Source organism: Micropterus salmoides, unplaced genomic scaffold, assembly GCF_014851395.1.
Source record: "Micropterus salmoides isolate LMB-PRFRI ecotype aquatic unplaced genomic scaffold, ASM1485139v1 Ms_hic_scaffold_17, whole genome shotgun sequence".
Lineage (NCBI taxonomy): Eukaryota > Metazoa > Chordata > Actinopteri > Centrarchiformes > Centrarchidae > Micropterus > Micropterus salmoides.
Window position 1 is genome coordinate 4,810,664 of NW_024040817.1, and position 24,663 is coordinate 4,835,326.

The 24,663-nt window shown below is 44.1% G+C and overlaps 1 protein-coding gene across 5 annotated transcripts in view; it reads right to left on the bottom strand.

Annotated features, from left to right (window-relative positions):
• Nucleotides 1-18,249, bottom strand: part of LOC119906713 (semaphorin-6D-like) — a 195,838-nt gene extending 177,589 nt beyond the window's left edge. For 2 of the 5 annotated variants that reach the window (XM_038724033.1, XM_038724034.1), the window contains exon 1: nt 17,982-18,246. The gene's annotated coding sequence lies outside the window, so the exon portion shown is untranslated. Of the gene's footprint in view, nt 1-17,981 lie in introns of all 5 variants that reach the window. The other 3 variants (XM_038724036.1, XM_038724035.1, XM_038724030.1) reach the window with 3 other exon arrangements.
• Between the last annotated feature and the right edge of the window lie 6,414 nt (nt 18,250-24,663).

Here is a 24,663-nt window from a genome sequence, read left to right on the forward strand (position 1 = left end):
CCTACATGGCTAGTGTTGTAAGATATATAGTTAAAGTGTGAATAACGCAGCTGAATGGCAAACCTCACAGAACAGGTGAACCCTCTCATGCACAGGTTTAACCATCCTCTGACGCACCCCCAGCTGATCCTGACGCAGTGCAGAGCATCCGACTAACGTGACCACGTGTCGCAAGATCTACTGCTAACAGGAAGTGGAGCAGCAGCGAGGATGCAGACAGTGCTGAGCGACGGTGCGTGCAGAGTGTGATCCTATATGACAGGACGGTGTACGTGACAGGTGACAAAAAAGGACAGGTGTCTCTGCTTGACAACCTCACTGTCAAATCTCATGGTCTCCCGTCTTTGAACTCCTGTTGGCAGGAGGAACAGATCTTTCTGACTTTGAATCAGGCTGAATTTCTACCAGCTCGGCTGTTATCTGATGCTCAGTTTGGGATCTGTTTTGAGGAGCCAGCCGGAGTTTCATCCAACAGTGTTACTATTTGAGATTATTAAGGACAATCCCCCACATGGAGACATGAATCAGTTCTCTGCACTCTCTCATCATGAACCCACTCTTCTGAAATTTCACCCACCAGACTGCATGCACACAGATAAACACAGCAATAATCAGAAGGACACGGCAAGCCGGCTGTTTCAATATAAATCAGTGTGTTCAATTTACAACGTGTACCTACGACCCAAAGCAAAGAAAATGTCCCTCACAGGCCAAACCACACCGAACAAAATGCACAACTTCCTCTTCTCAGCTGTGACCTGAGCAAGCCCTCTCAAAGATCTCTGGCAGTTTCAGTTCAGTTTTTCCTGTCTGAGTAAATCCTCTTCAAACACAAAAACAACACAGAATCTCTCCAACCCAAAGTAAAGCCAACTCTGGAGGCTGCCGGGGCTACCTGCTGAGGTACAGGACGTTGGAGGCCTTTGTGGCGATGAAAAACTCTGGGTATTTCCTTCCTCCTGTACACGGAGCCAGAGATTGGCCGTGGATGCTACTAATATCAGACACTCTGCTAGACAAACGCTGCCTCTTCTCCAGTGGTAATTTACATTTTGGATTTAGTCGTCATGGCAGATCCCCACAGATCTGATGGAGGTCTGAGATGTTGGACTTGCAGATGAGCCGCAGTATTCAGATCCTTTGCTAAAGTAAAAGTACTAAAACCACACTGTAGTTGTTGTCTTTTCATTCTGGATCAATCTGCTGATTATTTTCTCCACCAATCATTGATTGATTGTTTTAAAAGATTCTGTGAGAAATGCCGGTTACCCAGAGCTCAAAGTGACACCTTCACAACGCTTGTTGTTAGGGATGCACCAAATGTTTGGCAACCAAAATGAATCTGCTGAAAATAGCAACAATAAAAAAAATAAAGCACTTTCGGTGTTCGGCCTAATGACTCAAAAGACTGATTAAATTTTACAGAACCATCCACGTTGCCATGTCGACAGTGTGGAAGCATTTTAAAGCTGTTTGCAGACGCCGTTCTGCTGAACTGTCTCCCAGCACATCCACTCCATCTGTGGCTGACTTCTTAGAAAAGACCCGCTCTGAGTGTTTCTGTCTCTCCTCTGTGAGAAGGAGATTAAGCTAGCTGCACCTACATTCAGAGTGCGCACGTATTCCAGCCTTTACGGAAAGTGAAGCGGCCCAGAGTGAGCTGACAGGCAGGTTAGAGACTTTATCCTGTCAGTTTGTCTCTTTAGTATGAAGAGAGGCTGTGAAGTCTTCATGTTACAACATTATTTATCAAACCGGGTCGGACTGGATGGATTCAGCGTGACGAGGAGGATACACATGTGACAACGTCCGGTTTTCAAAATAAGGCGTCTGTACAGGATGGAAATAAGATTAACTGGATTATATTCACAGAAAGTAGAAAACATATTACATGTGTCCATTAAAAGTAAACGGACTCCTATAATTTACTTTACCGGACCCTCTCGGGCCCCGGACCCCCCCACCATAGTCTCGCCACATCCTGTGGGAAACACTGAGGAAAAAGCACATTTTGATTATTTAATTTATGCAAATGGATAAAAAATAAATAAATAAATAAATTTGAAAAACCTTATTTGGTATTCGGGAAAGTTTTTCATTTTATTCGGCTTCAGACAAAAATTTTCATTTCAGTGCATCCTTAAAAACCATGACATGTTTTTGCATGAAAAATGACTTAAACGATCAAAATGTTATTTTCTGCAAACCAACAAATGGTTTCAGCTGTACTTTAACTTATAATGTAGAGAAGGAAAAAGTACAACATCTGGAATAAAAGTGGCATTAAAAGAAGATACTCTAGTAAAGTTCAGGCACCTTCTGTTCTGTTTCACTTCAGTGAGAGTGTTCACAACATCCACGAGTAATAAAGAGGCCGACCAAAGCTCAACTCCCACTACTACTTAAAATACCAATGGTGTAGTTCTCCAACAGATCCCCATCACACACACTGCTGCTGGTCATCCACTCCAGGACTCAGTGTCTGTCAGCGTCCTGTAATTAACGAGCACTCTCTCTCATGAAGCAGATGTTAGATTGCGGCTGAAGACAAACACAGTTGCACTGCAGATTACTTGGTTTGTTTCAGCCAAACTGTCAATCTGCGGCGCTTAAAGAGACATCTGCTTTAAAGTCATTCGTCTCTGCTCTTTATTAATATTTACTTCTGTTCCTACTTTAACAGCACAAAAACAAAGTTATCAGCAGGACGATTTTAAAAAGACAGTAAAGCCTCAAACCAACTTTCTCTGTTAAAACAAAAGCTCATTCTTCACAACAAAAGCTGGCAGTAAATAGTTCCAGAGAATGTTTTTTATCAAACGTCTCAGGCAGAGGAGATCCGTCCTGACTGGCCTCAAATTCTCAGACTGATGTTTATTTGGTTTCATGTTTGAGCATTTTATCAAATTCCTGCTGTCGAGTCCAGGATTTACCAGCTAAAGATGGAGAAAAAAAATAATCTGTGCAAGATAACATCTTTGTTGCTGCCTCTGTGTCTCTGTTTGTCTCTTCTCTCAAATCCAGACAAAGCCCTGACACGTATGTTCAGGTTCAATTCGCTGAAACACATACCAGCTTCTGTCGGTTTGTGTTTAGACCAAGCAGGAAGCTCCGGCTCTGAGAAGTGAAGTCTTAAACCTGCGTCCTCTCTCGCAGCCAGCAGGGGGCGCCTTAAACCTGCGTCCTCTCCAGCAGCCAGCAGGGGGCGCCTTAAACCTGCGTCCTCTCCAGCAGCCAGCAGGGGGCGACTTAAACCTGCGTCCTCTCCAGCAGCCAGCAGGGGGCGCCTTAAACCTGCGTCCTCTCCAGCAGCCAGCAGGGGGCGCCTTAAACCTGCGTCCTCTCCAGCAGCCAGCAGGGGGCGACTTAAACCTGCGTCCTCTCCAGCAGCCAGCAGGGGGCGACTTAAACCTGCGTCCTCTCCAGCAGCCAACAGGGGGCGACTTAAACCTGCGTCCTCTCTAGCAGCCAACAGGGGGCGACTTAAACCTGCGTCCTCTCCAGCAGCCAGCAGGGGGCGACTTAAACCTGCGTCCTCTCCAGCAGCCAGCAGGGGGCGACTTAAACCTGCGTCCTCTCCAGCAGCCAACAGGGGGCGACTTAAACCTGCGTCCTCTCCAGCAGCCAGCAGGGGGCGACTTAAACCTGCGTCCTCTCCAGCAGCCAGCAGGGGGCGCCTTAAACCTGCGTCCTCTCCAGCAGCCAGCAGGGGGCGCCTTAAACCTGCGTCCTCTCCAGCAGCCAGCAGGGGGCGACTTAAACATGCGTCCTCTCCAGCAGCCAGCAGGGGGCGACTTAAACCTGCGTCCTCTCCAGCAGCCAACAGGGGGCGACTTAAACCTGCATCCTCTCTAGCAGCCAACAGGGGGCGACTTAAACCTGCGTCCTCTCCAGCAGCCAGCAGGGGGCGACTTAAACCTGCGTCCTCTCCAGCAGCCAGCAGGGGGCGACTTAAACCTGCGTCCTCTCCAGCAGCCAACAGGGGGCGACTTAAACCTGCGTCCTCTCCAGCAGCCAGCAGGGGGCGACTTAAACCTGCGTCCTCTCCAGCAGCCAGCAGGGGGCGACTTAAACCTGCGTCCTCTCTAGCAGCCAACAGGGGGCGACTTAAACCTGCGTCCTCTCTAGCAGCCAGCAGGGGGCGACTTAAACCTGCGTCCTCTCTAGCGGCCAGCAGGGGGCGACTTAAACCTGCGTCCTCTCTAGCAGCCAACAGGGGGCGACTTAAACCTGCGTCCTCTCTAGCAGCCAACAGGGGGCGACTTAAACCTGCGTCCTCTCTAGCGGCCAGCAGGGGGCGACTTAAACCTGCGTCCTCTCTAGCAGCCAATAGGGGGCGACTTAAACCTGCGTCCTCTCTAGCAGCCAGCAGGGGGCGACTTAAACCTGCGTCCTCTCCAGCAGCCAGCAGGGGGCGACTTAAACCTGCGTCCTCTCCAGCAGCCAGCAGGGGGCGCCTTAAACCTGCGTCCTCTCCAGCAGCCAGCAGGGGGCGACTCCACCGGCTGCAGAAAGAAGTGTGATTGTGTAGAAGTCTGTGAGAAAATGTTTCTACTTGTCAGCTGATTTATTCCCTCAGTAAACACTTTCCTGATGAGTTTCTGGTCTCAGTCTCTAGTTTCAAGTCTTCTTCAACACAGCATGATGTTCATTTAGTAAATTATGGTCCCGTTTAGAGGAACAGAGACCAGGAAGCAGGGGAGGCTTTAGGGCGGGGCTACAAGCTGATTGACGAGTCTCTACCATGGCTATGACTATTTGGACTCGGCTGCTCATTTTTCAGTAAGAACATTTAGTTTTAAGCCAAAATTAGCATCCCAGCTAATATCAGAGTTAACGTGCATTACAGATGTACCTTGCTAACTAACAGCGCTCTTCCATCACCAGTACCAGCTCAACTCAACCCAGTTTGGCCGTGCTCTGTTTTCCATTGCAGAGAGCACCCCTCAATGTAGCTGGTCGTCATAGCGACGCCTCACACAACTGCCGCGACGTAATGTTCAATGTAACACACACACCAGCGACCCGCACAGCTTTCTCTTTTTTAAGTTAAAACGTTTGAACCTTGCTCAGAATATAAAGACAGATAAGCGGTATGAAAACCTTCCAGCTGTGTTTTCCTCTGCCATTGTTGCTGCAGCGGTCTGTGTGGCTGTGTGGCTTCCCCCGCAGCCACAACTCCGGAAATATTCAAGCACATTTTTGTTCTGCCATCACTTCTCGCAAAACTGTCAATATTTGAAATCTACACAGCTGATTTGATTCAAGTGGATTTAGTGATGAAATTCCATATGTAATTGTAAAATATAAAACTTTCTGTTGCTGGTCTCTGTCTGGTGCAGCAATGATGATGCAGTGAATAGTGAATATTCTCTCTGACCAATCAGCAGTCTGTCGTGTTTTCACGTCACATTTTAGTGTCCCTCAGCTCGCTTGGAACCTCGACGGAGGTGAAGTACCTGGAAGCAGGTACAGGTGCAACATTTCTACGATGGAAAACCAACCAAAGGCGAGTCGAGCTGGTACCGTGCAGAGCCCTTTAAAGAGAGAGTCGAGTCATCTCCGTTCAATCCAATGGACCAGTTTTTCATAGCAATGGCGGATCATGGAGCGTCTGAATAGTTCCTGGAAGTTAGCATCAAATGCTAGCAGCGCAGCAGAGCTGCAATAGAAAATGCTATCTGGGATGCACTTTTGAAATGTAAGACGTGAAAAAAAACGAGATTATATATTATTAGCACAACTGAATTAAGTTAACATGTGTATTAAAATATGTTAGTGGACTTCTCCCACTAAATTAGAAGATTTAGGGAAATTAACGGTTAACAAATTAACATACTGGCAATGGATAAAGTTAGCAGCACACAATATAAACAGGGGCAGCTTATTAATTTATGGTGCATGTATGAATAAAAGATTTCAAAACCATATTTATTTACGGGGGGGGGGGGGGGGTATCCCTAATACTAGCATATTATAAAAACAATCTTCATTAATTAGATTAGAGCAGTGATGCTAAAGAGTACTGAGTGGACCATGGTGAGATAGAAAACAACACGATTGTAAATGCCTATTAGAATATACCACTTATAAGTAATCATACCTAAAATGTTTTATTATTTTCTTTCCCTTCTCTCAGTGTCTGCATCCCATCTTAGCTTATGAGCTTATTTCCACACAACAATTCAGGTTTATTTACCCACATTAATATTGCTGAACACGCAATTCTTACTGGATATGTTTACTCTAATTACATAATTAAATGTAAAGTACCTCACATATGTTTTGTTGATAGCCTCTTTAGTGATTGTAAAGTTGCTCCTGTTGACCTGAGTCAAGCATTTTTTCCTCCTCTCCATGTAAGCTGGGAAACCAAACATTCGTTCTCCTTTTTCTGACCGACTGCAGCAGCATCTCCACAAAGAAACCGTGCTGTAGACTATTGTAAGACAGTTCACAGACAAACCACTTAACATGCTGTTTTCTGAGTTTATTGGAGATTTATTAAATTAATACTTGACGATCATTGACAGTCACCTGTCTGTTCTATCTGAAGTCAAAAAGATTACATTAGTCATTAAGATCAATTAACCCTGGTACTGTGGGATTAATAAAAGGAATGTTAGAAAGGTAAATCTGATCTGAATTTTAAATGTGTTTTCAAGAGGAACACTTTCCAATGGAAGGTTGGCCAAAACATGTCCACAAGGTGGGTGATTGTAGCTGGTTTTGTCAAAAATATATGTCGTCCTTTTTAAAAAATAGTAATGTAACTACATACACATGTCAGTGTGCTGTACACATATTGTAAATAAACGCATTTATTGTATAAATTACCAGAAATCACTCGTTTTGTCGTTTCTCTCGCTCATTTTGAAATGCCCGCCTAGGACTTCCGGGAACTATCGGCGGTCTCCATGAACCACGTGACGATGTAGCATTTTGGACCCCCCGCTGACGCAACTCTCTCTTTAAAGTGCTCTGGTACTGTACAGTGGAAAAGGTGCTTAGGCTAGCTAGCTCCACCCTCTCCTCTAAATATGGTCACATCCGGTTCCAAAAAAACAAGACGGCGACGGCCAAAATGTCAAACTGGAGGCTTCAAAACCAACGGGTGACCTCATGGTGGCTACGTCCACTTCATTTATCCCGTCTGTCATTTAGCTCCAAGTTACAAAAAACGCACCTGCTGGTTTAAACATATCTTCATCCAGCAGGATCACACCCTTCTCTTCTTTAATTCAAGTTCAAATATGCTTCGTTGGCGTGACGTCATCTATATAATACAGTTTGTATTATTTATTAAAACATTATTTATTTTTCTATTTATTCACTTTGTTCCATGTATGACTATTTATTTCTCTCCAGCTGTCAGATTAACATCTTCCTCTGCCAGAGTATTGATTGTTTCTCTGCAGGAAGTTTGTGTCAGCAACACACAAACACTGCCAGGTGACCTCTGTGTCTCCATGAAGCTTCTCTTCCTGCTCTATTGATCAGCTCTCTCCAGGTGTGTGTGCGTGTGTGTGTGTGTGTGTGTGTTATATGCTCTGATAATGTTAATCCAACACATCTTTAGTAGGGCTGAAACCGATTATTTTAATTATCGACTAATCTGCCGACCGATTAATTGACTAATCGTTTGATTTATAAAATGTCAAGAAATTATGAAAAATGCTCATCCCAATTTTCCAGAGCCCAAAGTCAAACTGACAGTCCACAACCCAAAGACTCTTCATTTACTGTCATTAAACAACAAAGAATAGTAGCAATTCCTCACATTTAAGAAGATGAAACAAGCAATTTTCCACATTTTTGCTTTAAAAAAACGATTGATCGATAATCAAAATAGTTATCGATTCATTTTTCTTGCGATCGATTAATCAAGTAATTGTTGCAGCTTTGCTTTGTAGCGGCTTCCATGTTGATTCCACATTCTGACTTGAGAGCACATGAACACACGGAAGTGTAAAAGGGGACCACCAGAGGAGCACCTGAATGCACCGTGAGCCTCTGGTTGCAATTCGCAACCCTCACCACTAGATGCCACTAAAGCTTCCACAGACTTCAGACCAGTACTTCCTACAGTCAGCAACAGCTAAGCTAAAAAAATAAACAAACAGAAAGCAAAACAAATGAAAAAATGGGCGGGTCACATGAGGTCACCATAATCCTAATTTCTAGGAGACAGGATTTTCCTTCTCACAGATTCACACAAACAACCGGCACATTAACGTGGAGCTGTACAGAAACTGTACGCCACACCTCCCAGCCAATCAGAAAGTTTAAATCGGTCACCTCCATCAGAAAAGAGAAAACCACAAATTCAAGTTTACTTCCGCCTTTATTTTGAAAATGACGTTGTGAGTGACTAAAATAACAGTATTTGAATAATAATCACTGTAACTTTATCATTTCCTCTTCCTGCCAACAACTAGCAGCCAAACATGTCTCAGACGGCGAGGAGACACTGACTCTGGAGAGCAGCGAGGGGATGTGCAACGTGTCGGACTGCTGCTCTGAAAATATGCATGTGAGAGTTTAATGTAATATGCAGCATTCATGCATGAATCAGCTGTTACACAGTGTGAAAACTTGAGACGGGAACTAATTAACAGCATAAGAAAATGACAAGAAATAACAATTAGCTCAGCGGCTAACAGTGTGCTAAACGTCCCCACTAGCCTCAGACACAAAGGACACAATCTAAAACCAAACGGACCTGTCCCACTTCCTGGTTAGCTTTAGCTTCTCGTGCTCTTTCAGAGCAGGAAATGTTCAGCCATGCAGAATTAATTCATTACTTGTAAACAATTAAATTAATCTGCTACTTTTTTAATAAATGATTAATCAGTTTCCGTTATTTTTTCAGAAACAAAGTCAGAATTCTCTGATTTCAGCTTCCTAAATGTGAATATAATCTGGTTTCTTTCCTCCTCTGTGACAGTAAAGTACATTTCTTTGGGTTGTGGACAAAACAAGAAATTTGAGGTTGTCGTTTTCGGCTTTGGGAAACACTGATCGACGTTTTATAGAGCAAACAACTATTTGATTAATCTACACTGAACAAAATTATAAAGGCAACACTTTTGTTTTTGCCCCGATTCATCACGAGCTGAACTCAAAGATCTAAGACTTTCTCCATGTACACAAAAGGCCTATTTCTCTCAAATATTGTTCACAAATCTGTCAAAATATGTTAGTGAGCACTTCTCCTTTGCCGAGATAATCTATCCATCTCACAGGTGTGGCATATCAAGATGCTGATCAGACAGCATGGTTATTGCACAGGTGTGCGTTAGTCTGGACACAATAAAAGGCCTTAGGCTGGACACAATAAAAGGCCACTTCAAAATGTGCAGTTCCATCACACAGCACAATGCCATAGATGTCACAAGTTTTGAGGGAGCGTGCAATTGGCATGCTGACTGCAGGAATTAGATTTTGACAGATTTGTGAACAATATTTTAGAGAAATAGGCCTTTTGTGTACATAGAGAAAGTCTTCTTCTTCTTTGAGTTCAGCTAATGATGAATGGGGGCAAAAACAAAAGTATTGCCTTTATAATTTTGTTCAGTGTAGAAACTAATGGACAGATCAATCTACAACAAAAATAATAGGTTGTCTGCTCTGAGGCATCTCAGAAATATAAAAACTCAATCTGCTGATCGGGACTGTAAGACACTCGAAAGCTCAAAAAGAAGCAAGTAAGTGGCCCTCGAGTTCTTTTGTTCCAGATGCTGCTTCTAAAGAAGCGTCACACTCAAAGCAGTTGTTAAGCTCCTCTGTGCTGAAACGAGTGTCAGGAAAGCTGTCGGCTAAAACAACATTTCACTTTCTGCCTTTTTTAAATCTAAATCCTAGCTTTTATTTCTTTCTTTCTTTAACATGACCCAAATCCTCCTCGAACTCTGCAGCCGCGCAGCCTCGGCAGTTTGCATCGCGTTGCGTCACGATTACACCGCATTTTTTCCAAAAAACTGTAAAGACGTGACGAAATAAAGAGAGGAGGAGGGAACAGGAAGGCTGCGCTCATCCCCGCCAGGTACGTTTGATTCATCACACCACGGCACCCTGCAGCCACAGGGACGGGCAGGAAACAGGGAGGAGATAAGCAGACTAAAGGTCTGGGAACTTCCTGTCTTCTTGATTCCCTCATTTTGTATCGCCGAGCGCTACAAAAAAATCACACACATCACTTTGGTTTTCCCGACATGACATCACTAAGTGTGTGTGTGTGTGTGTGTGTGTGCGTGCGTGCGTGCGTGCGTGCGTGCGTGCGTGCGTGCGTGCGTGCGTGTGTGCAGCCTGATGCAACTTACTGGAGTTCATAACATCAGCATCTCCCTCTCTGTACTAATGAAGCTGAAGGAGTGAAACACATCTCCACTGCAAACCTTCCAGCATTCAGATCAAGCAGCTCATCAAAAATAAAGTGTCGGGTTAAAGACTGCAGCTGTTATTCCAATGTGTCAGATCTCATAGCACTTTTCATACAGAGCAGGTCTAGACCGTACGCTTTCTGATAAAAACCCAACAAGATAAACATGAAATTTAAATATATTGAGCCCTAACACAAACGTCTCACTGCGGTACTGTCTACAGAGAAAGAGAGGAAGCCTAACAAAGACTGACTAACACCGCTAACTAACACCATCATGTGTGAGAGTAGGGCTGCAACGATTCATTGATTAATTCGATTACTAAAATGCACTGACGCTTCGTTTAATCCATATAACTATATAGAACACTGTTTCGCACAGACATTCATGACCGTCACACATCGCGATCACCTGAGTGAACACAACGCGATTATAATGGCGCTTTTTCCAAAGTAGAGGAAGAGAAAGAAAATAGCGAGGGACGAAGAAGAAAGTGTCCAAAGTATGGGATTATTTCAAGCAAAAAGAAAACAACTCTGTAATGTCACAGTCCGTCCACCGTAAAACGAAACTTATGTCGCCTAACGTTACGCAACAGCACCCGGTGTTCTACCAGCGGACCCCAGACAAGGTAACAGTAACAGCAACTTTTGCATTTAACTGAAATCATGATTGATTGTTGAGTTGAAGGCTAGCCAAAGTAAGCCGCCGCCACCAAGCACAACTACTTCTTAAATGACGCATCAATGAATCGTTGAAATACTCTATAGAAGCTTTGAGTACTAAAATCATCGTTAGCTGCAGCCCTAGTGAAATGGACCTCACATAAAGAGGTCATCAAGTCGCAGAGCACCCTCAGTTACATCTCACCACTGACCAGAACCTAAACCCAGAGCTGGGGCCAGTTTCACAAAGATAGACTTTCACTATGGCTTAGATATGATAGCTAGACTTCAGATAGACATCTAAATCAGACCATTGCACAAAGCACTGAAGACCCCGACTATCTTAAGCAGGACTATGCCGCAATGAATTCTGGGTAAAAAGAGACACTTTTCAAAACAAACTAAAAAATGACGGATCGAGTCGGCGCATCCAACCGCTCAGTGCAGTTTACCCCAGCGGAAAATATGTTGGAGGAGTATAATAGTTATAACGACGCTTTACTTGGAAAATTTAACTTAGAGAGTAGTAACAAAAAGAAATGCTTGATTTGGAAAAAACAAGGAAACCAACAGATGAAGTCCTCATTGCTGTGTAGGCCATTTCCAGTAGGTTCTAGGGGTGGGGGGAAAAAAATCGATACAGCATAGTATCGTGATATTTGCCATGGCAATACTGTACTAAAAAATACTAAAAAAGCAATAGTTTTTATTATTCTAGTACCAAAAAGTTAAAACTCCCATCTGCAATTTATATAATAAAATATCGATACTTGGTGTCCGTGTATCGATATTTTATTATATAAATTGCGCATCAATGCAGTAATTTGGTGCCATACAGCAGAGTCACCTCGCTGCACAGCAAGTCGCTAACAGCAGCTTTATGGTCGGAGCAAGCTAGCTGCTGGGTGCTTGGCAACAGCATTGCCAAGCAAACATATTTTGTCTTTTTCACACGTAACGTTAGCTATATCGTTCCCTTCAGGGCCTGTCTATAAAGACAATTTACATACCGCACTCCAACACACACCGGTACGGTGCAGAATGGCCTGACCACAACTAAGCTAACATTAACCACAGCACTGTAGTAACGTTCTAAGTAAAATTTCCACAGAAAGCAACATGAAGAACAGCTGCAGGCATCCGACACACTACGCTCGTTAGTGAGCTTCAAATGAGGCTTACTGTTCAGTTTCTCTCGACTGTCCCTCAGAATCACAATGTTAGTCCAACATCACGAGCCTGCAGGCCACATTAGCTGTGCATTATGCTAACGCCAAGTTAGCTAACCTTTCAAACAAACAGTAAAACTACTCAAAACATGGCAACACTCACAGCTTCCAAGTTTGAAGTCGGGTCACGTACAGCCCATGGCGATCCGTCCTTGAACCGTTACAGAGTTTGTTACGGTTGTGGAACTTTTGAAGCACTAATTTATTAATTTAACACGCCGTCAAGTGTAAAGTATGAACATTGCGGTTGTTGCCATCATCCGCGATAGGCTTGACCAATAGCTCGGTATCTCCATTTTGTGGTTATCGCGACAGCCCTAAAATCTCTTCTCATAGTTTTCTCTATAACATCGTCAGCAAACAACAAACTACGAGCCATTTTCCATTATTTTTGGCTGTTTGTAACGTAACTGATTGTTACTGGTGGTTACCAAGGTAATGAAACAGCTGTAACTTGATCAGTGAGTGAAAATACTATACTATTCTATGAAATTATAACAAATGTAGTAATTAATACATTATTGTTATAGGCTACAAACAGTATACTGTTAATTGAACATTATACTCTTTATTTAATGTTATAATATTATACTAATACACTCATGTATGCTAGTTCCTCCTCCAGGTTGCATATACAGTGTATACAGATGTACGCTGAGCCGGTGTGCCAAAAATTTGCTGCTTCTAGCCGCCTCCTCCGTAGAGCAACACGCTCCCCTTGTTCTGTTTTACTTTTATTGTTTAACTTTGTTCAAGTTGAGAAATACACATTTCAAAATGTCAGTGTTTTGTTCATTTTCCTTCATAATCAAGCAAGTAGACTCAGAGTACCATTTGTTCCATTATAATCAAATCGCCCATCGCAACATTGTCCACAGTAATCACAATATGCCATTTTCTCCAAATCCTGCAGCCCTACTTCTAATTTTAACATCAAACCAAATAAAAGGTTTCACCCTCAAACAGTCCACTGAGGTGTGGATGCACCGATCAGACTTTCGCCACATCACAGGGTGTCTGCCTTAATGTGGATCAGTGTCATCGTGGCCGATCCACAGTGGTGCCGTTGTCATGTTGTGTCTGAAAGGGCCCTAAAGCTGCTGTGTGTTTTCTGCCATCTGCCCTGTACTTGATGCAAAATAGAAAATTTTGCCCAAGGTCCCCGAACAGGTTCATCTGGCCATGGGAGAAAATCTAGCTGCAGCTAATTGCACTGCACAAAACTGAAACTCAGCTCATTTCTGTCCAGTTAAAAAGGAAAACAAATGTTTTCGATTCTTACAACACTGATTTGTTCCACCGGGATTCATCTACTTTCGGTTCCTTGCTGCCACATGTTGAGGTGACGGGAGTCTTTCTCATTAAACCAGATCAATTAAACAACTTCCGTCAAACAACAACAACACCACCACAGCTCAAAGGAGGAAGGCAGTGATGAGTGCACTCACAAAGCTCTCACCCCAGATTTCTCAGAACAAAATTAAAAACCACACGATGGAGTGAAAAACAAAGATTTAGCAACAACAACAGTTCAGTACAGAAACACAAAGACGGCACCTGAAGCAGAGAGACAATCGGCTACTATAATACAGGCACTTTATCTGTCAGAGCCGCTGTCAAATACAATTACAGTCTGATATCATGGCGGGGAGGCGGGGGGGTCTGGCAGTAAAGCTCAGGCCTCAGGACAGGAGTCGTATTTTCAGGCCAATTATAGCAGCGATTTGGCCTTCACGCCTGACTCTCAGGACCGGACCGAAGCCAGGCCGCCTGGCTGCAGCCGCATCAAACCACCGCCGAGGCGTCTTTAACACACCTGTTACTGAGCCGGGCTGCGTTCACACACACACACCTTTTTAAATGCCTCTATGATGCGAGGATACACTCGTGTCTCCTCCTTCCCTCTAAATTACCTTCCTGCTAGAAGACAACTACATCACAAACACACACACACACACGTCAACATAATCCCACCGGTGTTTCCTGGCTTTTGCCCCACGCACACACACACACGGAGGATTAGAACAAAAGGCGAGTCCCGCGGCACAGATTTGCAGGGAGAATATAATGGCTGATGACATGCGGCAGTCTGGAGGCTTTCACAGCAACGCCGCTAATCTTCCTGTGCTGGAATAACATCATTCTCTCCGCTTCCTCCTACTCGCCGCCCACCGGGGACTCGCAGGTCATTGTATCCAAACGCACCCCAAGGTTAAGGCGCACAATGGACGGGGCACAGCGGGGGCGATCCGGCTGGGCTGGTGTGAGGCAGGTGCTCGTTCAGGGGGCGGCTCAAAGAGCACAAAGAGAAATAAATGAAAGTGTCTGAAACATCAGCTACAATGTGTGTGTGTGATCCCCAAACATCCAGTAAAGTTAAATCACGAAGGTAAAACACTCAAGTATACAAGAAAAACAACGTTTTACTTACATTTGTCTAATAGAGCGATAAATGAAAGACATGATGCTGCTGCTCTCCATCAGACGTCGACCCTGCTGCGGAGATTTGCTCCCAGTCAGTCGAGAGCTGAACCATCGTTTTTATTTCTGAATCACAACCTCAAAGTGCTAAAACTGTCTCAACGAGCTGCAGCAAATGACTCTTTAAGCCAGTTAAAGAGAACCGTGGCCAGTAAAATTACTCGGCTGCAGGTAACGAACGTTCAGTTTGTTGGGTGAAACCTCAACCCAACTTTACCTGAACCCCCCAGTGAGAAACCCGAGCTAAACCCGAGGTCTTCATCAGTTCCTCCGGAGGTCAGGCTCAGGTCAGGGCTCTCTGCAGACCGATCAAGTTCATCCACATCAAACTGGGTCTTAACGTTTCTTTATGCACGAGGACATCGTGCAACAAGTCCTGCAAGCAGAATGGAAAATCCACTGTTTCTTGTTGCCTTTAGAAACAAAGGATCTTGGTTTGGATCAAAACAACGTCTTTACAAAAAGGTCAGGTTTGTTGTTGCAGGGGTGTCCACATACTTTTGGCCATTTTGTGCATGTTTAAATATAACCTAAAGCCAAAGTCACTTCTCAAATCCCCCTAACGATGGTCTAAGAGCTCAAATAATTAGTCCACGAGCAAAAGACATAATCTACAACAATCTCTTAAGTCAAACAGTCCAAATTTAAAAGATATATCTCGTACATGCCGAAGTCCAAACTAATCCCTGATATACGCCTCACACACAAACACAGAGCGACTTCTGTGTTTTAAAGACCGTTATCACAACTCCAGCTGAGCACGAGACCCTGCAGCATTTTACAACCTTCCTGATTCTGGGAGATTTCTTTCTGCAGGAATAATAATTTTATGTCTCACAGAGCTCCGTCAGCTGTGAACCCAGCTCATAAACGTTTACGTCAGGCTGTAAAAGTCTGTTTTCTGTGCTAAACGGTGGTGAATGGTGAGTTTAACCTCCCGGCTCGTTCTGTATGTGAACACATGTACGCTGACGTCATCGCTCTCACCGGCCCGCTGACTCCTGCAGCCTCGCCGTGAGGCTCTGATGCCAAAAAGCATCGCTGTTGACATTAATAATTCAATGCCCTGCTCATAATTGGCGGTTAATTAGCGGAACGCCATGCTTCCTGCATTTCACCGACTCGCACAGTAATAAAAACACAACCCAGCGGCAGCAGGAAGTCGACCTTCAGACGGGCGGCTCTCTCGTCTTCGTCCTGCATTAACGGTTTAAACTACGCGATGGCCGGGTTAACGGGACGCCAATAAAAGCCACTTAAGGACAACTTAGGCTGCTTCCTCTGAGAGTTGACCCTCAAATCCCCGATCAGGGTCTTATCTGGCCAGATGACCGCGGTGTTGATTTTACCCTGAAGGATTTAAACAGGAAAACTAATGCAGAGCACACAGTGCAGAAAACATGAGGAACCAAAGGAAAGACGTTCTGCAGGTTTTTAAACACCCCGCTGTCTTCGTATCAAGTGTAGACACGCCCGTTTCTCCCCTCTTTATCGCTTTACCATCTTTATCCACGCCGTGCGTTCAGGGTCCAGAAACATGATGTGGGCTTCCATACAAATACAGGCCAGTTTCCTGTCACAGATCAGGCTGTCAGCGGGAAAACAGGGACACAGATTCCAGGCAACAAACGGCCGATAAAGATCTTTAACCAGAGAGTCAGTCTGTCAGCATCACTCACAGACAGCCGCTTATCCAACAGCGGAGCTGCAGCGATTAATCATTTTGTTGTCAACTATTAAATAATCACCAATTATTCTGATAATCGATTTGAAATAAATTCTGATCCCAGCTTCCTCAATGTCAATATTTTCTAGTAAACTCAATATCTTTGGTTTGTGGACAAAACGAGACATTTGAGGACGTCACCTTGGCCTCTGGGAAACACTGATCCACATTTTTCACCTTTTCTTGACATTTTATAGACAAAACAACTAAATCGTTTGATCAACGGAACAATCGACAGATTACTGGACAATTAAAATAATCTGGCCGGGCAACTCTCTGCTGAGGGACTAATTAGATTAACGGATTCATTTTTCCATCTCTGACTGAACGTCCTGCAGCCACGGAGCTCAGGAACGATCTAAATGAGGACGCAGATTTATCTGGACGGCCTGAGCCGATCCTAAGAATCCAGATCAAACCCGATCCAGGATCAGGTTCTGATGGATGAATATTTACTTTGCACATCCTGTCAAACCCTCAGAGAGCGCTGGGCTCTCAGTCTATTGTTGCTGGTAGATCTCTCACTGATGCAAATTAAGTCTGAGTCTATTGTTCCGAGAGAAATCCTGGATCCGGCTCAGTACCCGTCCTTGCTGTGACCCATCAGGACTGGGTGGTGCTGATCAACCGTGGATTAATCGGTTAGTTACAGACAGAAGACGTGTGTTAAATCATTGTGTTTGTGTTCTGTCACACACTGAACACATGTGGGTTCGGGACAGCTGGGCGGACAAAAGAAGGACTTTGGGGACGTTTTGACCGTTTTTGGACATTTAATAAACAAAAATGATGAATCCCTTAGTGAGAATAAACAACAGTTGCAGGTTTGCCCCGCAGCACAGGAGCTGGAGTCACACATTGTTCTTAGAGGACTGCATCTCAGGGACTTAGTGGATCCGGATCGCAGACGGAGATGTGGACGATCCACTGATAACAACCATCCAGACCCCCCAGCCGGAGCCTCTCTGGAGCTGGGGGAGCTGAAATGTGCAGGATGCACGAGGAAGGGCGGTGATGTGGGGGGTTTGTCAGGAGAAAGGAAAAGAGACGAACCCCCCCCCCCCGCGAGCCTCAGACCCGCAGACCCTGAAGAGTCCGTCAGTGAAGTTAAGGCATCCGGATGCCGGGAGGAAGGTGACGGGAGATAATGAAGCTCCACGGACACTCCGTCTCCTCCGCGGTTTGTTGCTGCTGCTGCGCGTGCTCGTGTCTGGGTGATTGACAGCCATCAATCAAAGCTGCCAAGCACACACGCGCACTAAAAAACACGCACACATTTCATCCCATGACGCGCAAAAAAAGCCTAAACCCGGACCCGCTGCGTCCTGATGCATTAACACGCACGCACTTCACAGACACACGCGCACAAAGGCAGCAAGCACCGGGCGGGCACGCACGCGCGCGCACACTCACACACACACACACACACAGTAATTTACCGGGAGGAGCTGGAGCGGAGGTTTCCTGCAGGAAAACGCCAGAAGAAGAAGAAACTCACCTTTCTGTGTCCACGGCTCCTCAGAAACACGAGACAGACGGAAGCCGGACTCCGTCTCAGCCCAGCCCGAACACACAGTCCCATTAATCCACAACAGCTCCGGGTATTTCCACAAAACGGGACCGAACCGGCAGGAAAATCCTCCTCCAGCCAGCAGCGAGCCGCTTCAGGTATTAATCCACCACCGCCACAGGGACACGGTGCGTCCGGTCCGGGTCCACACGGCACAGTGAGGCGTCTCTCAGCAGCCCGGCGTCTCCGGCTGCAGGCCACGCCCTCCTCCTCATCATAATAGACCTCCCGCAGCCAATCAGACGGCAGCCTGACTCCACCCCTCCTTAATTTAAAGTAACTGTAGTGAATTAACTACATAATGAATAAATGACTGGCTAATAATTACACATAGCTGCCAGGAGCTGTGCGCAGAGGCAGAACTTTCAGCCCTTGCTATTTTTTGAGCTTGTCGTGTTGCTGTCGCTTGTGATCACTACATCACTACTGCCTTCTGCTGTTAATCCAGTCCTTTCTGCTCTCTGGACTATATATACACTGTATATATATGAAGCAAAGAAGCTAACAATGAGAATATAAATGATATTGAATGGTGAAGTCATTAGAATTATAGGATTAATAATTAATAAAATTAAATGAAATATGTTCTTGACTTTCCAAACTTTATTCCTGTCCTTGAAATGATTTTTGACATATTATCTAGATGATGTATAGAAATTGACAATGATGGAATATAAATGATTATATTACACATATAATATAAAGGACTAAAGATAACACATTGAACAGAAACGGTCATAATAAAATTAAACAATAATAATTTGTGAAGAAATGTTTTTTTTACTTATAGATGATGATGTATTTCCACAGTCTGGGAACCAGATCGCAGAGGAACGCGTCAGTTTAAACAACCTGGACGGTATATTTTTTCTAAAACACCTGCGTGTCTTAAAACCTTTATTGATAGGAAAGTCGTGCTCACCGTACTTCAGACAGGATTTGGTAAGTTTAACTTACCGACTACGCTATGTCACACCTTTCTTTGCTCTGATTGGATGTTGGTCTACCCAGTTGCATGCAGAGGCAGTTTGATCTGCCTCCGTTGAGAATGGAAATGGATGAATTAACTGTCAGGTTTCTGGCTTCTGATCTGTCATACGATGCCTTCAGGGTCTCAGAGGGAGGGAAGTCGGGTAAATGTCCTCGAGTGATGTCACTTGAGTCCGTGGCGGCTAAACAAGTTAGGAACTGAAACAAGTCTGATGGTGTGGAGCTAGAAAGCTCACCGACCTCTGTAGCTGCTGCAGGCTACCAGCAAGCACACCTCAATCTCTAACTGTCAGCACTTGAGTTGCATTGTGGGTAAAGTAGGCGCCAGGTTTTCACAAAGAAGAAGAATGTGAGAATAAAAAGGAGGACATCTCTGGTTCTGCTGCACTGACTCTGAAGTCTTTCATCAGAAGAAGCGTTTTCAGCAATGGTTTTAAACTAGACACATTATCTATAACCGCCTCTCCGTGCAGGGTCACAGGGTCGCCAGTCCATCACAGGGCACATAGAAATGAACAACCACTCAAAATTTAGAGTCACCAAATAACCTGCGTGTCTGTGGACGGTGGGAGGAAGCTGAATGACCTGGAAACTGTGAGGCGACAGTGCTAACTACGGTAGCAACTTCCTTGGGTGGAAATATGCAGTTGCGACGCAACTGTTTCCCAAAATCCTAGTTCGAACTACGGAGATAACTAAGTTGGTAACTTACACATTACGAACCATCGCTAAGCGACGCAGGTGTTCCCCGAAACCATAGTTCTGACGAACGTTCACACCAACCGTCGTTGAGTTGCATAAATCGAACTACAGCTCCTGACCTGTGGTTAGAAGCTCAGTTCACAGTGACTACGTCACAGATAGCAGAAAATGCAGTGTTGAGGTGGATGTGATGTGTTTTAAGCAGGGAATGTTAGATAATCCTGCTGTACAAACATATTTAAGTTGGAGATTCTTTTAAATGTATTTGTCGGGTCATGGGAAGGGTTGCATTATTTCAGTCTGTACTAAGTCTGTAGACCACAGATTACCCATCTGTTCACAATAACTTCATTTAATATTAGCCAGCCAGTACAAAGGTTAAAGCACAAAACAGAGAATGTAAAGACTTTTAATATTACCTTCATGTATACATTTCCAGGCCTCTGAGGAAGATGGATATTCTCTAGTCTTCATTACAAACATAAATATAAAAAGGGACTGCATACAATCCATGAAAGTAGTGTAATGAATAAATCCCTGAGAGTTTTTGTTGCCTTTATATCAGAGATAAATTGAGAACTCACGGGAGTCGAACTCGTGTCAGTCTCAATAGAGAACATACTCAAGCTCAACTTATCGCACTGAACTTTTCTCAAGACCACAATATCAGTTGCATCCAAGGGATTCATAATAGCGTTAAAGTGTTGACACGAAGATACTTGCAAATTAAACCTATTTTACTAAATATCTTCTAATAGTTTGCTAAAGATATAGACTATATGTAGGCTAACCTAAATGATTAGGTTATATATTATTTATATTCTTGACTATTGTTGATTTTCTATTTTTTTTTTATTGTCGGTACGACTATGATATGAAAAGACAGTTTTGGGAAACGTTTGTTAGTTTAACGATGTATCGTACCAAGATAGTTCAGGACGGGAAACGCACCCCATGTCGGGCTGCAGCTCTTAATCTGCTGTGTAATTTTGTTTGCACATATTTTTTGTATTTGCGTTACAATCTATAAAATGTCCTTCACATTTTACACGAGTCCAAGGTGACGTCATCAGTTTGTTTTTTTCCAAAATCCAAAGACCATTATGATATAAAACAAGCAGCAAATGTTCACATGTGAGAAACTCCAACCAGAGAACGTTTAGCATTTCATACATTGCTCCATGTAAGACGCTGCCTTCCTGACACTTACCTAATCACATAATCACGTGTCTCGACACTGAAAGTTAAACGTTTGTACTTAAAATGCATGGTGTTTTTGTTATTCGGATATTTCTACGCAGTAATCTGCTTAAAACACGGTGAAACAGGTGAAACGGTTCCATGTTGAATCATCTTCTGTCTGTCTCTGTGTGACAGACGTCATTTTCTGTTCCTACAGAATGAAGTATTACATGTAACGAAAGAAAGAGTAGAAAATAGTAGCATTATATAGTACTGTGAATAGTACATTGTGTACTATGTCAACAGCAATTAACAGCACTGTAACTATTAAAACTACTAATAATACGACGCCTGTCCTCTCTGAGCGCCCTTTACGGCTGCAAAATGACTTCCAAGAGGAAACTTCAATTAAGTTTCCGGCTGACAAATCGAGTTTGTTTCTCTGCAGGATAATTAGAGCAAAGTGGGGAAGGAAAAGTGAAGGAGACGCCTCACACGCAGCGCTGGGATTAGAAACCAAATCCCTTCTGCACTCAGCAGCTTCCTCGTCTGTCTGTCCGTCTTTATGTCTACCTGTCTGTACGTCCTCCTCCTTCTCCTCTTCGTCTCGCTGTTTATGAAAAACAACAACAAATTACAGGATATGAGGACTGGTGATGTCTGGGGAAATAAGCTTTTGATTATGCTTGACTTAGCGTTCCTGTGTGCCTGATTAAACTGTGATGTCTGCATCTTCTCTCTGTTCTCTGCAGAACACTCGTCCATGTTTACAGCCAGATCCTGAGTGGATGAAAACCAGCTGCTCAAACTCAAACACACTGAACAGGAAGTCCAGCAGCCCGTTCTTCAAAGTGGCTTCAGTTATTCACACGAATATGCTGTTTTCAGGCTAAAATAATCCTTCATCCTTCATCCGTGAGTGAATGGATGACTTTATTTGATGGTTAAAAACACACACAAACGCTGCACTGGGCCTTTGAAAGCAGTTTGAGGTTTGATTTGATCATCATGGATGAAGTTATATTGAATAAATAAACTAGAGAGAAGTAAACAATGTGTGATGCTATGAACACCTTCAAGCCCAAAAACGCCCAAAGACGTGTGGGAACGTTTCACTCATCACTCGCCCAAAAAGGTTGTGAACTGCAGCCTTTGCAAAGCTGACCCTTCCTGACTTGGGAGCGCTCCTTTTTCGCTGAGCATCTGAAGTATGCGTCTTTGTTGTTAGTTAGCACATGCCTAAAACCACCTGAAGCTAAATTTAAAAGCTGATACCAAAGTAAGAGTTATTCATTTCAATAATACACACTGAACAAAATTATAAACGCTTTTATTTTTGCCCCCATTCATCATGAGCTGAACTCAAAGATCTAAGACTTTCTCTATGTACAAAAAAGGCCTATTTCTCTCAAATATTGTTCACAAATCTGTCAAGATCTGTTAGTGAGCACTTCTCCTTTGCCGAGATAATCCATCCACCTCACAGGTGTGCCATAGGCTGGCCGCAATAAAAGGCCACACCAAAATGTGCAGTTTCACTGTATTGGGGGGGTCTGGGAACCAGTCAGTATCTGGTGTGACCACCATTTGCCTCACGCAGTGCAACACATCTCCTTCACATAGAGTTGATCAGGTTGTTGGTTGCGGCCTGTGGAGTGTTGGTCCACTCCTCTTCAATGGCTGTGCAATCGGGTCGAGACCCCGATGAGGACGACGAGCATGCAGATGAGCGTCCCTGAGACGGTTCCTGACAGTTTGTGCAGAAATTCTTTGGTTATGCAAACCGATTGTTGCAGCAACTGTCCTTGTGGCTGGTCTCAGACGATCTTGGAGGATGAAGATGCTGGATGTGGAGGTCTTGGGCTAATTCCTAGCCAAATTCTCTGAACGCCTTTGGAGACGGCTTATGGTAGAGAAATGAACATTCAATTCACGGACAACAGTTCTGGTGGACATTCTTGCAGTCAGCATGCCAACTGCACGCTCCGTCAAAACTTGCGACATCTGTGTCATTGTGCTGTGTGATGGAACTGCACATTTTGGAGTGTCCTTTTATTGTGGCCAGTCTAAGCCACACCTGTGACGTGGATGGATTATCTCGGCAAAGGAGAAGTGCTCACTAACACAGATTTTGAACATTATTTGAGAGAAATAGGCCTTTTGTGTACATAGAGAAACTCTTAGATCTTTGAGTTCAGCTCATGATGAAAGGGGGCAAAAACAAAAGTGTTGCCTTTATAATTTTGTTCAGTGTATATTATTGAAATGAATAACTCTTACTTTGGTATCAGCTTTTAAATTTAGCTTCAGGTGAATTTTGTGCTTTCCTTTATATAAATAAAGACATTTCCACCATAAATTGGTATAATAAATATTGGCATAAATATTCATGTATTTCATCAATGAATATTTAGTCTAAATAGTATTAAAATATCTTACCAATAACAATATTGTGCATCCTCACATCTTGTGGGCTAAATGTTTTGTCACTCCCGAATCTGGGCCTTTAAATGTCCCCATCACTTTTCAACACAAAGTGACGCCCTTGGAAATGTCTTTCTCTGGCAGCAGTCCATCAAACAACATGTAGACCATTCACAAACAAGATACAGAGATTCATGAATCTATTGGTCCTGCACCTTGGTAGGTTATATCTACAGCTAGATGGGAGCGACCTGAACTCACTGAATGATTGGCGAGGACTGACTGCACCTTCTTCCTGGTTCATTTAGATTTATGCCTGCAATTCTACAGCACAGTCTAATAATTCTTCCCAGCCTGTGTCTGTATTTTTTAAGAACAGTGACCCAACCAGCAGGAAACAGAGAAGATTAGAAGAGACTCAATAAAACAAGAGTAAAAAGGTCTTTGGTGCTAAATTCAGTTGCACTTTGGATGCAAGAGGGGAATCAGGACCTGACTCATTCATCCTCAAACGTGATGAGAATGGAGCACAGTATTTCACCATAACGTTCAACAGAGGAACCAAACATCCTTCAGACTCCCTGGAGAAAGGCAGAAAATCCGAGCGAGGAAATCCCCTCCGCTCGTAGCATTTCTCAAAGGGCAGACTTCCACCTGGAAGCCGTCTCTCTGCAGCGACGGCTTCTGGTGAACCGCCGTTCCCCTGGGAGTAAACCAGCCGTCACAGATGTTACCCAGGATGTGCAGGGGCCACACCCGTCTCACACCAACCACAGCCTGAGAGCCACTGCCAAGCACAAACTATCTCCTGGCGAGGGACTCAATGGCAGCTAGCGGGCACAGGTGAGAGGCTTTAAACATACAGAGACGATGTGAACTGGGATTTATAACACAAAGGGCCGAATTTACTAACACTCGGATAAAGAGTACTAAATTACGTGCTAAAATTTTGCACGCGTTATTATACATTTTATGGGTGATTAACTAAGAATTATTGTGTAGATGCAAACACAATGGAGGTGGGAGTATTTAAATGAGGGTTTCCTCCATGGAGAGTCTGGAGGGAAAGCAGCTGCGTAAAAACCTCGGTTTGTTTCATTCAGTGCGTCCCGAGTATGTGGAAATCGTCTGTACCTGCCCATCCTGCCTGAGAAGTACTTGGGACAGCACACCTGAAAAACTGCTGTGGGAAACACAGCAGTTACAGAAACAGCTACAGTATGCTGGAATGACCCAGACGCGAGGAAATGCCAGCAGATCGTGCTTCATCCAGCCGGAGGGAACGATCACCGACCAGCGCCACGCAACTTTC